The sequence below is a fragment of the Oryctolagus cuniculus genome, chromosome 4 (assembly GCF_051225735.1).
Source record: "Oryctolagus cuniculus isolate XC-2025 breed Fujian yellow rabbit chromosome 4, ASM5122573v1, whole genome shotgun sequence".
Lineage (NCBI taxonomy): Eukaryota > Metazoa > Chordata > Mammalia > Lagomorpha > Leporidae > Oryctolagus > Oryctolagus cuniculus.
In genome coordinates this window covers 148,952,361-148,964,840 of record NC_142870.1, presented here as the reverse complement: position 1 = coordinate 148,964,840, position 12,480 = coordinate 148,952,361, and the positions used below count along the sequence as shown (strand labels likewise).

Sequence of the window (12,480 nt, the reverse complement as noted above, 5' to 3'; positions counted from 1 at the left end):
TCTGTAACTCTGTGTTTCAAATAAATAAAATAAATCTTTAAAAAATAAAGTGGGGCTAATCTCTCCCTCCTTCCTTCCATTCTTCCACAGATATTTAGTGAGTTTCCAATTGGTGCCCAGCATCATAGAAGGTTCTGGTGAGCACACCATGCTACCTCGTTTACAGAGTGATGGCCATGTCTCTGTGTCATACATGCACACACACATGCATGCACACCAGTAAAGGTTCAAACAGGCACCCCCATTCGTTGACACATTGTGTGTAGCTGCTTTCACTACAATGGCAGAGCTGAGTGGTTGCAGCAGAGATTGCACAGCCCACAAGTCTAAAAATGCTTACTGTCTGGCTCTCTTCAGAAAACGTTTGGCCGGCACCGCAGCTCACTAGACCTGCGGCGCAGGCACCCCGGGTTCTAGTCCTGGTTGGGGCGCCGGATTCTGTCCCAGTTGCTCCTCTTCCAGTCCAGCTCTCTCACAGAAGAGAGCCACAGTGCCCGGGGAAGGCAGTGGAGGATGGCCCATGTGCTTGGGCCCCTGCACCCACATGGGAGACCAGGAGGAAGCACCTGGCTCCTGGCTTCGGATTGGCGCAGCACGCCAGCCGTAGCAGCCATTTGGGGGGTGAACCAACGGAAGGAAGACCTTTCTGTCTGTCTGTCTCTCTCTCACTGTCTAACTCTGCCTGTTAAAAAAAAAAAAAAAAGAAAATGTTTGCCGGCCTCATTTTTAAGATATCAAGTTAAAGGATGTACAGGGGGGAGGAGCTGCAATTCTGCATTAGTACAGGTCAAGGAATTAATTTGTGGATGAGAGTTCTATCTTCAGCCAAACTGGACATTAATAGGGACTTCAGTAATTTTGTTTTAACATATTAGAAAATTCAAGGTCAGAAATGATTGGCAGCTTGGCCTGGGTCACACAATTGTTCTAACGGCAGAGCTGGGGCTGGAATGCCAGTTTTCAATCTCCCAGCCAATGCTATTTTCACTGCATGTAAAGGCTTCAGCTGGAGAACTATTCCAATCTACCAAGCAACAGTGGATACAAAAAATATCCTTGACTTACTTCACCCACCACAGTCATACCTCCTTCCTATATTTAAATAAATTTCATTCAAATATAGAAAATGTGCAAATCATGGATTCACAGCATAATAACTGATTGGCCTTATATTTTTACAAGTTTTGAACAGATTAACAATTTGAGCAACATAGGTGACAGAGTACACACAAAATGAAATTTAAAACAAAGTAAAGGAAGGGGAGGAATCAGCTGTGTGATGATGGCTTTGTGTTGAGCCAGATATGGAAAGATGCTGTAAACTCTCTTTACCAACTTTTAAATAAGGACAGCTCATTCTACAATCAGTGTCTTCCTGAATTCTGCATTTCCCCATGCAGTAACTGGCTCCTGGAAACCCACGTTCCTCTCTTACAGTCCTGAATGGTCCCTCCTACCTCTAGGGTGGCTCATGCTCACACTGAAGACGCCTTTCTGAATGCACTGCCTCCTCTATACAGAATGTCTTATATAGAGAATGGAATATCTTCTCAATACCAGTCTTAACTGTGAGTATAATGCAAAAAGGACCGTCAGAAGATAAGCAGTTCCAGGTTCAAATCCTGGCTCCTCCGCTCACTCCCCATGTGACCCCGAGTACAGCACTTCACTGTTTGATAGTAATTCCCACCTTGACAACTTGCTGTAAAGAACAGATGACTTAATACATGCAATGTGATTTGCACAGTACAGGTATACAGTATATGCTTCAAAGTGGTAACTAATTTTTTATCATAATCTGACTTCTCTCATAATTAAATAATTCACTTTCCCATGGCTAACTAAAAATTCTGATTTCTTGCTACTATTTTAAGACTTAAGTTCTACCTCTTTAAAGGATTGTGTGTTTGAAGCCCATACATTCTGGATACATTACCCATCACCTAAGAACACAGTCACTTTTCAAATCACTAGTTTATCTAAGGATTCCTAAACATGAGCCAATACCTCTCAGAGGCTCACAAGTGAGATGGTAAACAAGAGTACCTGCTCTACTAATACTATGAAGCTGCTTTACCAACTTCCTGGGATGGAAAATTCATTTTCAATCAGACTTCTTTCCAAAGAACTATCTGGCTCCCTGGAAATGATCTATTAGCCCACAGAAATCTTTCGTGGCCCATATGACAGATGATCACATATTAGGTGTGGTTCACAGAGAATCTAATGGGGGGTGAGGGGCAGACATTTAGCCTAGCAATGAATATACCAATTAAGATGCCTCCATTCCACATCAGAAGACCTGGCCTAAAGTCTCAGCTCCAGCTCCTGACTAGTACAGATTCTGGGACACAGCAGTGATGGCCCAAATAACTGGATCCCTGACACCCACACGGGAAATCTTGATTGCATTCTCAGACCAGCCCTGACCATTGCAGGTATTTGGAGAGTGAATTAGCAGATGAGATCTCTCTGTCTGTCTCTCTTACCCTCCATGTCTCAAATAAGTAAATAGAAATTGATTTTTAAAAAGAATCTGATGGGAATTGCAGAAGGAGAGCCACAATGTTGGAGAGCGGTGAGACGCTTATTACTCATTATTACTTTCAGGTTATTTCTACATTTTTTGGTTTACATGTACCTGGTTAAATAGATTTAAGATCACTGTATCTGGTTGTTCTTGTGTTTTTTTTTGTTTGTTTTTGTTTTTGTTTTTTGACAGGCAGAGTGGACAGTGAGAGAGAGACAGAGAGAAAGGTCTTCCTTTGCCGTTGGTTCCCCCTCCAATGGCCACCAAGGCTGGCACACTGCGGCCACGTACCGCGCTGATCCGATGGCAGGAGCCAGGTACTTCTCCTGGTCTCCCATGGGGTACAGGGTCCAAGTACTTGGGCCATCCTCCACTGCACTCCCAGGCCACAGCAGAGAGCTGGCCTGGAAGAAGGGCAACCGGGACAGAATCCGGCGCCCTGACTGGGACTAGAACCCGGTGTGCCGGCGCCACAAGGCGGAGGATTAGCCTAGTGAGCCGCGACGCCGGCCTGTATCTAGTTTTAAGTCCCCCTCCCTACCAAACAGATTACTGCAAAAAAAAAAAAAAATCTCTGATTGAATAGAATACAATAATGCAGGCAAGCAAACACCATGAATGGCAGAGGTGAAGATGAGATTCCCATCAGCAATCTTACTTGCTTAAGAACATGGCATTCTAATCACATGTGACACAAAATGCCCAAAATAACTGAAAAGATCAACAAATGCAGTCATTAATGGGTATATCCTATGTTAAGTGTATGTACTTCTTTGAATTATCAGCTAATGGTAGTAATTTCAAATATTTTATAAATGAGTCAACAAATGAACTGAATGCATATGTTCAGAGATTTTTTTTATCAGTAGGTTATATATTCCAGAAATTAAATGGATCCCTTGGAGGATTTGGACCACGATCAAAAAGGCATTTGATAGACATCAGTCTGGTGCCAACATGACAGCTGGACTGAAGGAAAGATTATAGGTGGCTGATATGCTATCATTTCTGTTCCTCCCTTCCCTGTTGTAGCTGCTAGCTTCCTTTGCTGCAAGACTGCCCTACACAGACTGCCAGCACAATGTTGGCAAGTGTCCTGTTGGGGTTACTGAAAGGATGCAAACTCAGGGAGGGGAAGGGAAGAGGTCAGCCTATTTCATCCCCATTCCTGCCCTGATCCTCAGCAGTGGCCAAGCTAATGACCAGAGCTGTTGTCAGGAGCTCCAACTCCATGGCTTCAGCTTTCACAGAGCCTTAATAGCAACCACTTCTACTCCTTGCTTCTTCAGCTTGTGGGTAGGAATGATTTCCTGACACTCTTACAGTGGGCCCTCTCAAAGCAATATGTGAAACAGGATACAGAAGCACTTGGTTATGAGAAGAGCTGAGGGAAGGGAAGTGGGGGAGAAGGGATGTGGGGGTGACGGACACAGCCTCTGCTGGAGTCCAGCTTAGCCTCGTTCTGCAAAAACCATTAAAATGTGAGTTACACCACAGCATTGTTCTACTGCAAGGGAAGGGGTTTCAGATTTGATGCTCTCTCCCTGAGGAGGGCAGAAATCAGGCTTTGTCCAGAAGAGGGGAAGCTCTGAGATATTAGCAGCCACAGCCACAGCCAACTGGGGGATGGATGCAGTGAAAGGATAGATAGTATTTCAGCATAGTATCAACAGGGTCTATTTTATCCCAGTGGCTGGTCTCCGGGAACCTTCACTCCAAGAAATGTGATCACATCGCTGAAAAACCTCCTGAATCAATAGAAAACTGACCTAGAGCAGCACAGATGCTGACATGGACACTGGGTGGCATGCACACCCTGTGTGACCCCACTGTTTGGATATGGGTGGAACCTTGACTTGCTCTCAATCTAATAAGATATGGCAGAAGTAATAGAATGTCACTTCTGCAGCCATTCACAGTAGATAGTAACACCATCCTGCTAAGAGCTGTGGAGACAGTTTCAATGAATGACCATGGTAGGGAGTCAAGGCAGGAGGAGGACTTTGGTCAATGGTAAGCAGGAAATTAGGACCCTCAGCCTGGCAGGTGAAATGGAAATGAGTTCTGCCAAAAAGCACATGATCTTGGAAGTGAAGCATCCCAGTCAAATGATGAAATGGCAGCCCTGCTCAACACCCTAACTGCAGCCCAGTGAGCCCCTAGGACAGTGAATCCCACTAACGTATGTCCATACTCCTGTCTCACAGAAACCAATACATTTGTTCTGTGTTACATTGCTAGGTTTGCAGTATGTTCTTACGCAGTAGAACTAATATAAACACATTTGAAAGTATTCCAGCATGGACACACACACACAACACACACATACACATACATATACTCGTATATTCTCATGCAGAAATGGAATTAGAAGAGTGGTTTATGAGGCCAGTGCTGTGGCATAGCAAGTAAAGCCACTGCCTGCAGTGCCAGCATCCCATATGGGCACCAATTGGAGCTCTGGCTGCTCCATTTCTGATCCAGCTCTCTGCTATGGCCTGGAAAAGCAGCAGAAGATAGCCCAAGTCTCTGGGCCTCTGCACCCATGTACGAGACATGGAAGAAGCTCCTGGCTCCTGACTTTGGATTGGCCCAGTTCCAGCCATTGTGACCATTTGAGGAATGAACCAGTGGATGGAAGACTTTCTTTCTTTCTCTCTCTCTCAAATAAATAAATAAATAAATTTTAAAGAAAGGGTAATTTATTTTGTTGCAGAAAAAGTTGAAATCCAGCATAGTGTTTTCATAGTATACATCTTCCATGAACATTGTGAATATCTCTTGTGTACATGTCCTCCTTTAGGTTCTTATTGCTTCCCCAATAGCACCCAACTTATAATATATGGGGGCTGGTGATGAAATCAACTTAAACCATTTTCTTTGGAGGGACAGTGTACAGAAAAGAAACATGGGGACATGAAAATAAAACTCAACTTTTCCCATTAGATGCGGGGTCTCTGGCTTACCTCCTTGTCCATGCACAAATGAAAGCCCTGACAATACATGCTGGAGTTCATGAGCTCCTGTGTAACAGTAATCCTGGCCTTGACCTTGAAGGTAGTGCACATGCCAGTAGGGTCACTGCTGAAGGGTGATCCCAAAATATGGCTCTGTCAACAAGTGATGGGCTACCTCTACAGACCCAGATAAGTGAAGTAAACAAGTAATTTCACAGTCTGTTAGAGAACAGGATTAATATGGCCAGATTATCAATACATTTTCCATGGCCTATTTAAATCCTCTTTGTTGCCTTTCATACAATACCCTGGTTTTACAGAGACAAATGTCTGCTGAGAATTATTTTGATGAAAGCTGACTTTTGGCCAATTTTAGAAGCAAATTATAATTGTCCTTTCACTCAGATAATTTAAGTTATAAAAACCCACCACTTCAGCATATCCACACTCTAATAGGACAAACTGATCCTAAAACTTAATTAGCTTCTGAATGAGCTGCAAACAACATCAAGACAATAGAGTGCTCAAGAGGGAAGAGAATCAGCTTGAGCTCACAGGGGAACCAACTGAGCAGAGCTTGTCTCAAGACTGCGTTAAGAGTAAGTACATAATCACTGTTCTGCTTGCTTGGGCATTATCTGGCTTTTTAAATGTCGAGCACATCCAGGGAAGGCTGGTGTGCTGGATGTCTCTATAACACAGCACTTCCATCTCAATCAAAGAACAATGCATGAGGCACCTGCGGCAGGCCTGGTGCTAGGCTGGATGCCCAAGGTACTGAGCATCTTTCTTCCAGCTAGAGATAAGGCAGGTGTTTTCTTTTGGGCACCCCCTGATCTGCTCTTAGCTCTGCTCTTAGGTGGCAAGTGCTGTGCTAGACACAGCAAGGATTGGAGGCATGCATGAGACACCATCTGCCTAACTTCCTATTCTGGAGCAGGGCTTCTCATCTGGGAGAGCTTGTTCAAATGGAATTTCTGTTTCAAGAGCTGGAGTTGGGCCTGAGATTCTGCTCCCAGATGTTATTGGTCCTGCTGACCTGTGGAACACACTTGAGTCTCAAGTTTATCAAACATGGACTAGGCATCTGTAAAACAAGGCAAGCTGCCGCAGAGTTGCTTATCAAAGATCAGACACTCACACAGGAGATGCAAGAGCAGTTAGCAATGGAGCATATGGGTTAAATCCCAGCTTCATCTCTCACTTGTTGTGGGACCTTGAGCAAGTCACTTGGCTCCTCTGTGCCTCGCTTTTACCATCTTTAAAATGAGAGTAATAATAGTTCCTACCTTGGATATTTGTCTTCTGAAGTAAATTAATTAATCCACATAAAGTCCTCAGAAGAGTGTCTCAGAGCATTGACTAAACTAATACAACTATTGTTTGTATTTATACCATTAAGTGCCTGTAACACGTGTTGATCTCATAGCACTGCCAGGCATCTGACATGAAGCTATGAGTTCCTCATGAAAACCTATGGATGGTCTTATCAGGTTTCCCACTGCACAAGCACATGGCAGCCTGGGAAACTGAAACAACCACCAATAGCTATCCAGCCATAAGTGTAAGACTCACATTTGATCCCTGAACTCTCTGGGCTGATTTAAGTCACTAATGCTTTGCTAGACTGCCTCTCTGGACGGTTAGCAGATCTACAATCCTCTCAAAGAAAGGCAATGCACACCCCACAACTTCCCATCCTCAATGTCGCATGGCCGCTAATTCTCTTTTCTCTGTCTCTTCCCTAAAACTTCCAGCCTGCTCCTCTATTTCAGTCCTCCAGATTTGGGGAGATTCTTCTCTCCCCTTCATACAGTCATTTGTTTTGTAAACTAATGTTCCTTCTGGGTTGCTTTCCTCTCATGGCATCAATGCTTACCCTGCCCAGGCACCCTCAACTCTCACTTGGGCAGACCAAACACTGGCTCATTCCAAGAGGGGGGAAGGGGAAAAAGCTGTGCATGTCTATACTTTTTGTCCTCATCAAGCATAGAATCCTTTTAAATCCCTTTTAAAGGGGCCGGCACTGTGGCACAACGGGTTAACCTCCTGGCCTGAAGCATCGGCATCCCATATGGACACCAGTTCGAGTCCTGGCCCATATGGACGCCGGTTCGAGTCCTGGCTGTTCCACTTCCCATCCAGCTCTCTGCTATGGCCTGGGAAAGCAGTAGAAGATGGCCTGAGTCTTTGGGCCCCTGCACCCGTGTGGGAGACCTGGAAGAAGCTCCTGACTCCTGGCTTCATATCAGTGTAGCTCTGGCCATTGCAGCCATCTGGGAAGTGAACCAGCGGACGGAAGATCTCTCTCTCTGCCTCTCCTCTCTCTGTGCAGCTCTTTCAAATAAATAAATAAATCTTTAAAAAACATCCCTTTTAAAAAGAGCTTTCTTATCTAACTACTATCACTAGCTACACTAATAACAATAATACACATATACTGTCATTTAGCCTTGAGCGTACTTCAGATAGGTAGTGTCAGCCCATTTCACAAATGTAAAATTTGAGGCTTATAGTGATTAAATAACTTCCCCTAATGATATAGTTTGTAATTGACAGTGTCAAGAATTATGCTTGGGTCCTGTGAGCTCCAAAACCCATTTTTTTTTTCATTTCTTATACAATGATTTACTTAACAATTCTTTGATAGTTTGCTTAACAGTGACTTACTTTCTAAATTACGCAAAGACAGACTTCAATCCTATCTCGGTCTTGATCAATCTGTGAGGTATGGTATGTACACTAATGAGTCTGTGCTCTAGCAGTCCTTAAAATTCACTTTTCTTTCATCCATTTGCTCCTGAGGCAGATCAAGTGATTTCTAGAACTCAATGTTCTTACTCTGATTATTTCAAACACTGAGCACCTGATGAGTTATAGGTGGTAGAGCTACAACACCCAGCAAAAACAGAGACAGGCAGCACATGAACCACAAAAGGCAATGGTTTTAATGAATAATATATGACAGGATGTGTAAATGAATGACAATATGACACCTGTCATATGCATTCAACATGGACATGGTTGTATTTCTGGAACACACTATATTGAAATCACTCAACTGCAGTGAATTATCACTTCAGTCATTTCCTGAGTTTTCTAATTTGAGACAACAAAGAGATCCAAAGAAAAAAATCCAGCAGAGATTCCATTTCCTGAAAAACAGCTTTCTTGGGAAAATGTGCATACGGAATCAGATATATTGGTGTTCTTAGGCATTTCCGGGCTCACAATTTTGGCTCCAACAGTGAGTCAGAAAGATGAGATTTTTTTTCTAGAAAGCAATTAGGTCCACAGCATCACATTCATATTAATTTTATAGGACTCAAATGCCACCCATTTTTAGGAAAAGAATTGGCTAAATAAATTTAACCAGATCATTATACAGGCTGACATTATACAGGCTGACAGAAACTTTCAAAGTAAAATAAACTAAATAATAAAGGAAATCACATGAATGAATGTCTCCTCTCAGCCACAGCCCCTGCTTTCCCCACCACACCAAAGACAACTATAATTCGTGAATGAGAGAAAAAGCAAATTCAAATCACACTTTATTATTCTGGCACTGAAACAATTTCCTTCCACTTTGCAGTCAACTAAATTTACCCAGTAGAAAGATCAAATCCCAGCCTTCTTTTGTTCAGTTATTTTCCCTTTTTAATATAATCACAGGTTGGGTTCTTCCACTAACGTCATGTTAACAAGAAACTGGGGGCCCACAGAATGAATTTTGTGCCTCTGGTATTGTGCATGTGGCTAAACTTTAAAGAAAAAAGAGCAAGATTATTTTTATGCTCAACGGGAGAAACTCCAGATAGCAGATGAAGGCAGAAGCCAATTTCCTTGAGCAAACAAGATAGCTGATCTACTTAGGGTCTTGTTCCGCTCCTACACCTTTTCATATAAGACTTGCTTCATCTGCTTTTAATTACAGCCTAGCGTTAACATGCTTTTGCTTGGTTGCAGGGGACAACATGGTGTACTGTGGGAAAGAAGAGGGGGCTGAATAGAAAACAAAGTATAAAAAGTCAAGATGCAGACCACAGTGTTGTGCTCAGCCCTGCACAGGAGAAATGTGCATCTTGAGGTGGCAGCTAAGACATGGTTAAGACGCTCACGCCTCACATCAGAGCGCCTGACTCGTGCCCCCACTCTGCTTGCTCCCTGTCCCACATTCCTGTTAATTCACGTCCACGGAAGCAGTAGAGATGGCTCCAGAATTTGGGTCTCTGCCACCTACACTGGATACCTGGATTGAGTTCCCAGCTGCCAGCTTCAGCCTGGCCCAGGCCCAGTCTTTATGGATATTTGGAAGTGAACCAACGGATGGTAGCTCTCTCTGTCTCTCAAACAATAAATAAATAAATAAATAAAGGAATACAAGTGCTGGTGGAAGTGTTCTACATCGAAGTTGGTCAATACAGTGGCCCATAGCCTGCAAGTGGCTCCTGAGCACATAGAACTATGGTTTCTGTGACCAAGACAAAAATTCTTACTCTAGTTTTTCTTTTACGTCTAGAATTACTGTTCCCAGGTTTTATTTTTCTGTATTGCTCAAGAAAAATGAAGGAATGAAGACAGGACTCTTTTGTAAGAGAAAACTGTTATCCCACTACCTGGTAGAGACTGGATGCAGAGGTGCTAAGGAACACAGTTGGTGCTGCTTCTGTTCATAGCCTTTTCTTCCTCCGGCAGTTCCATCTGGTTGGCACTGCCTGCCTGCAGCACCATGTGGACACCATGTAAGAAAGCGTGACATGGCTAATGCACAGCACCACCACCACCCCCTTGTGACCCAGTGTACAGTATCCGATGCACAAACTGCCCTCCTACGTGACCAAGGCGTGATGCTGCCCTCCTGCTCTCCCCACGTGACTATCGCACAACACTGCCAGCGACAGGCATGGACAGAGGAGGGGCAACTCAGGAGGAAAGACATATGGCCAATATTGGAGTGAAGCCTCCCCAGGAGCTTCTGTTTACTGTTGTGTTATGTCAAAGTTATGTCGAATGTGTAGCAATGTTTCTACTCCAGGTTCAAGATGGCAGAGCTCACCTTTTTTTTTTTTTTTTTTTTTTTTTTTTTTTTGACAGGCAGAGTGGATAGTGAGAGAGAGACAGAGAGAAAAGTCTTCCTTTTCCATTGGTTCAGCATCCAATGGCCGCTGTGGCCGCACACAGCGCCGATCTGAAGCCAGGAACCAGGTACTTCTCCTGGTCTCCCATGCGGGTGCAGGGCCCAAGGACCTGGGCCATCCTCCACTGCACTCCCTGGCCACAGCAGAGAGCTGGAGGAAGAGGAGCGATAGGGACAGAATCCGGTGCCCCAACCAGGACTAGAACCCGGGGTGCCGGCGCCGCAGGTGGAGAATTAGCCTATTGAGCCACGGCGCCGGCCAGAGCTCACCCTTTGTGGCAAAGTGACAAACAGCCTTCCTAGAGCAGCCATGGATGAAAACAAAAAAGGGAGCAGAATTTAAGTAGAAGCTGATGATGAATTTGGTATTTTTTGAGTTGCAGAAGGTGTTTGGAAAAGAAGGACATGTTGGAGGACAGCATCACTGTTGTCTCAGTGATCAGTGATGTGACAGCCATCGTGGACATGTGGCTCTGAAGAAGAGGAAAGCCTCGCAAGCGCAGCAGGAGCAGTATTTGCAGGTCAGGATCCTCACAGGGACACGCTCATGGTTTATATCCTCCCTGAGCACCATGTGGAAGTGCTTCCTGTACCAAGGTGAGAAACGCATACTCCCCGGGAGGACTAGGTGTAAAGGAAAGAAACAGGACCTCCTCACTGGCACAGAGAAAACTGAGAGGGCCTCTGGCAGAGATGGGGAAATACCAGCTAAACCCGTGGAGTCCGTGCACCTGGGCAAGACTTTGTGGGTGACTGCAGCTGAGGCACAAATGTGGCAGAGGCAACGTGTGTGGCACCTGAGAAATCCTGGACTTCCAATCCTCAGAGAACATGAGAATCGGAGTACAAGGAAACTTCCAGTCCCTAGGGTAAGCAGAGACCGAGTAGAGAGACAAGCATCAGAGAAAAAAAAGTGATGGCTACAGTGCTGCCTACAAAAAGAAGCATTTTTGGATACTTGCATATGTCTGTCCTTTGCTGAATATGTCTAGTTACACTCTTACATTTAATCCTCTCCAGAGTTCTGGAAGGTAGTTATTGCTATTACTTAGATTTTACAGATGAGAAATCTGAGAATCAGAAAAATCTAAGCAAATTGCTAGATCACATAATCAAAAAATAGAGACAGCATTCAGCCAAATTTTTTAAACTCTGCCTCTGCCATTACTCCTTAAGACCTATCTTGAATTTCTAGTTCTAGTTGAGTCCCTTAATGCTGATAGTCCCAGAATATTAATTCTCATTCATTCATTCATAAAATATTTATTGGACACTTCAAGGATGCATTGGGACCCACGCAGAGTACTGGGAGATGCAAAGATGAAAAGATGGGGTCGCTACCTTCACGGAGCTCACATGCTGATGGAGAATCAGGCAAATATTTGCAATAGATTGACTGTGTTTGTTCTGCCACCTGCCACACTTCCAATAAAATAGACATTGAGAGACTCAGCAATTGCAATAGCACTGGAAAAGAACAAAACACACTGGTGAAATCTCTTCTCTTTTCTGCATAGGCATGTGCTATAGAACTATTGCTCTCTGAGGTGTTAATTGGTACTTTGAAAAGAAGCAAATGGTCAATCTTATAACATAAGACAGGTTTGTTTATCGTAGGATATTTCAAAGTCATTAGCAGTGAACAAGATCTGTGACTCTCCAAAAATAAGATATGGAGTATAATATTTCCCAAACTTATTTATCACAGGAAAATTTTTATGACACATTAGAATACTAATTGTTAACAGAGAGGAAACAGACTTTTTTGGAAAACTGGTAGACATAAATGGGCAACAAACAGAGCCATGTTGCACTTGAAGATTCTTTGCTTTCCATGAAAAGTGTTGTAGGGA

General features: G+C 43.8%; 1 protein-coding gene across 3 annotated transcripts in view; it reads right to left on the bottom strand.

Annotated features, from left to right (window-relative positions):
* The window catches only part of CPNE4 (copine 4), a 531,073-nt gene that overhangs the window by 404,711 nt on the left and 113,882 nt on the right, over window positions 1-12,480 (bottom strand). The window lies entirely within an intron of this gene.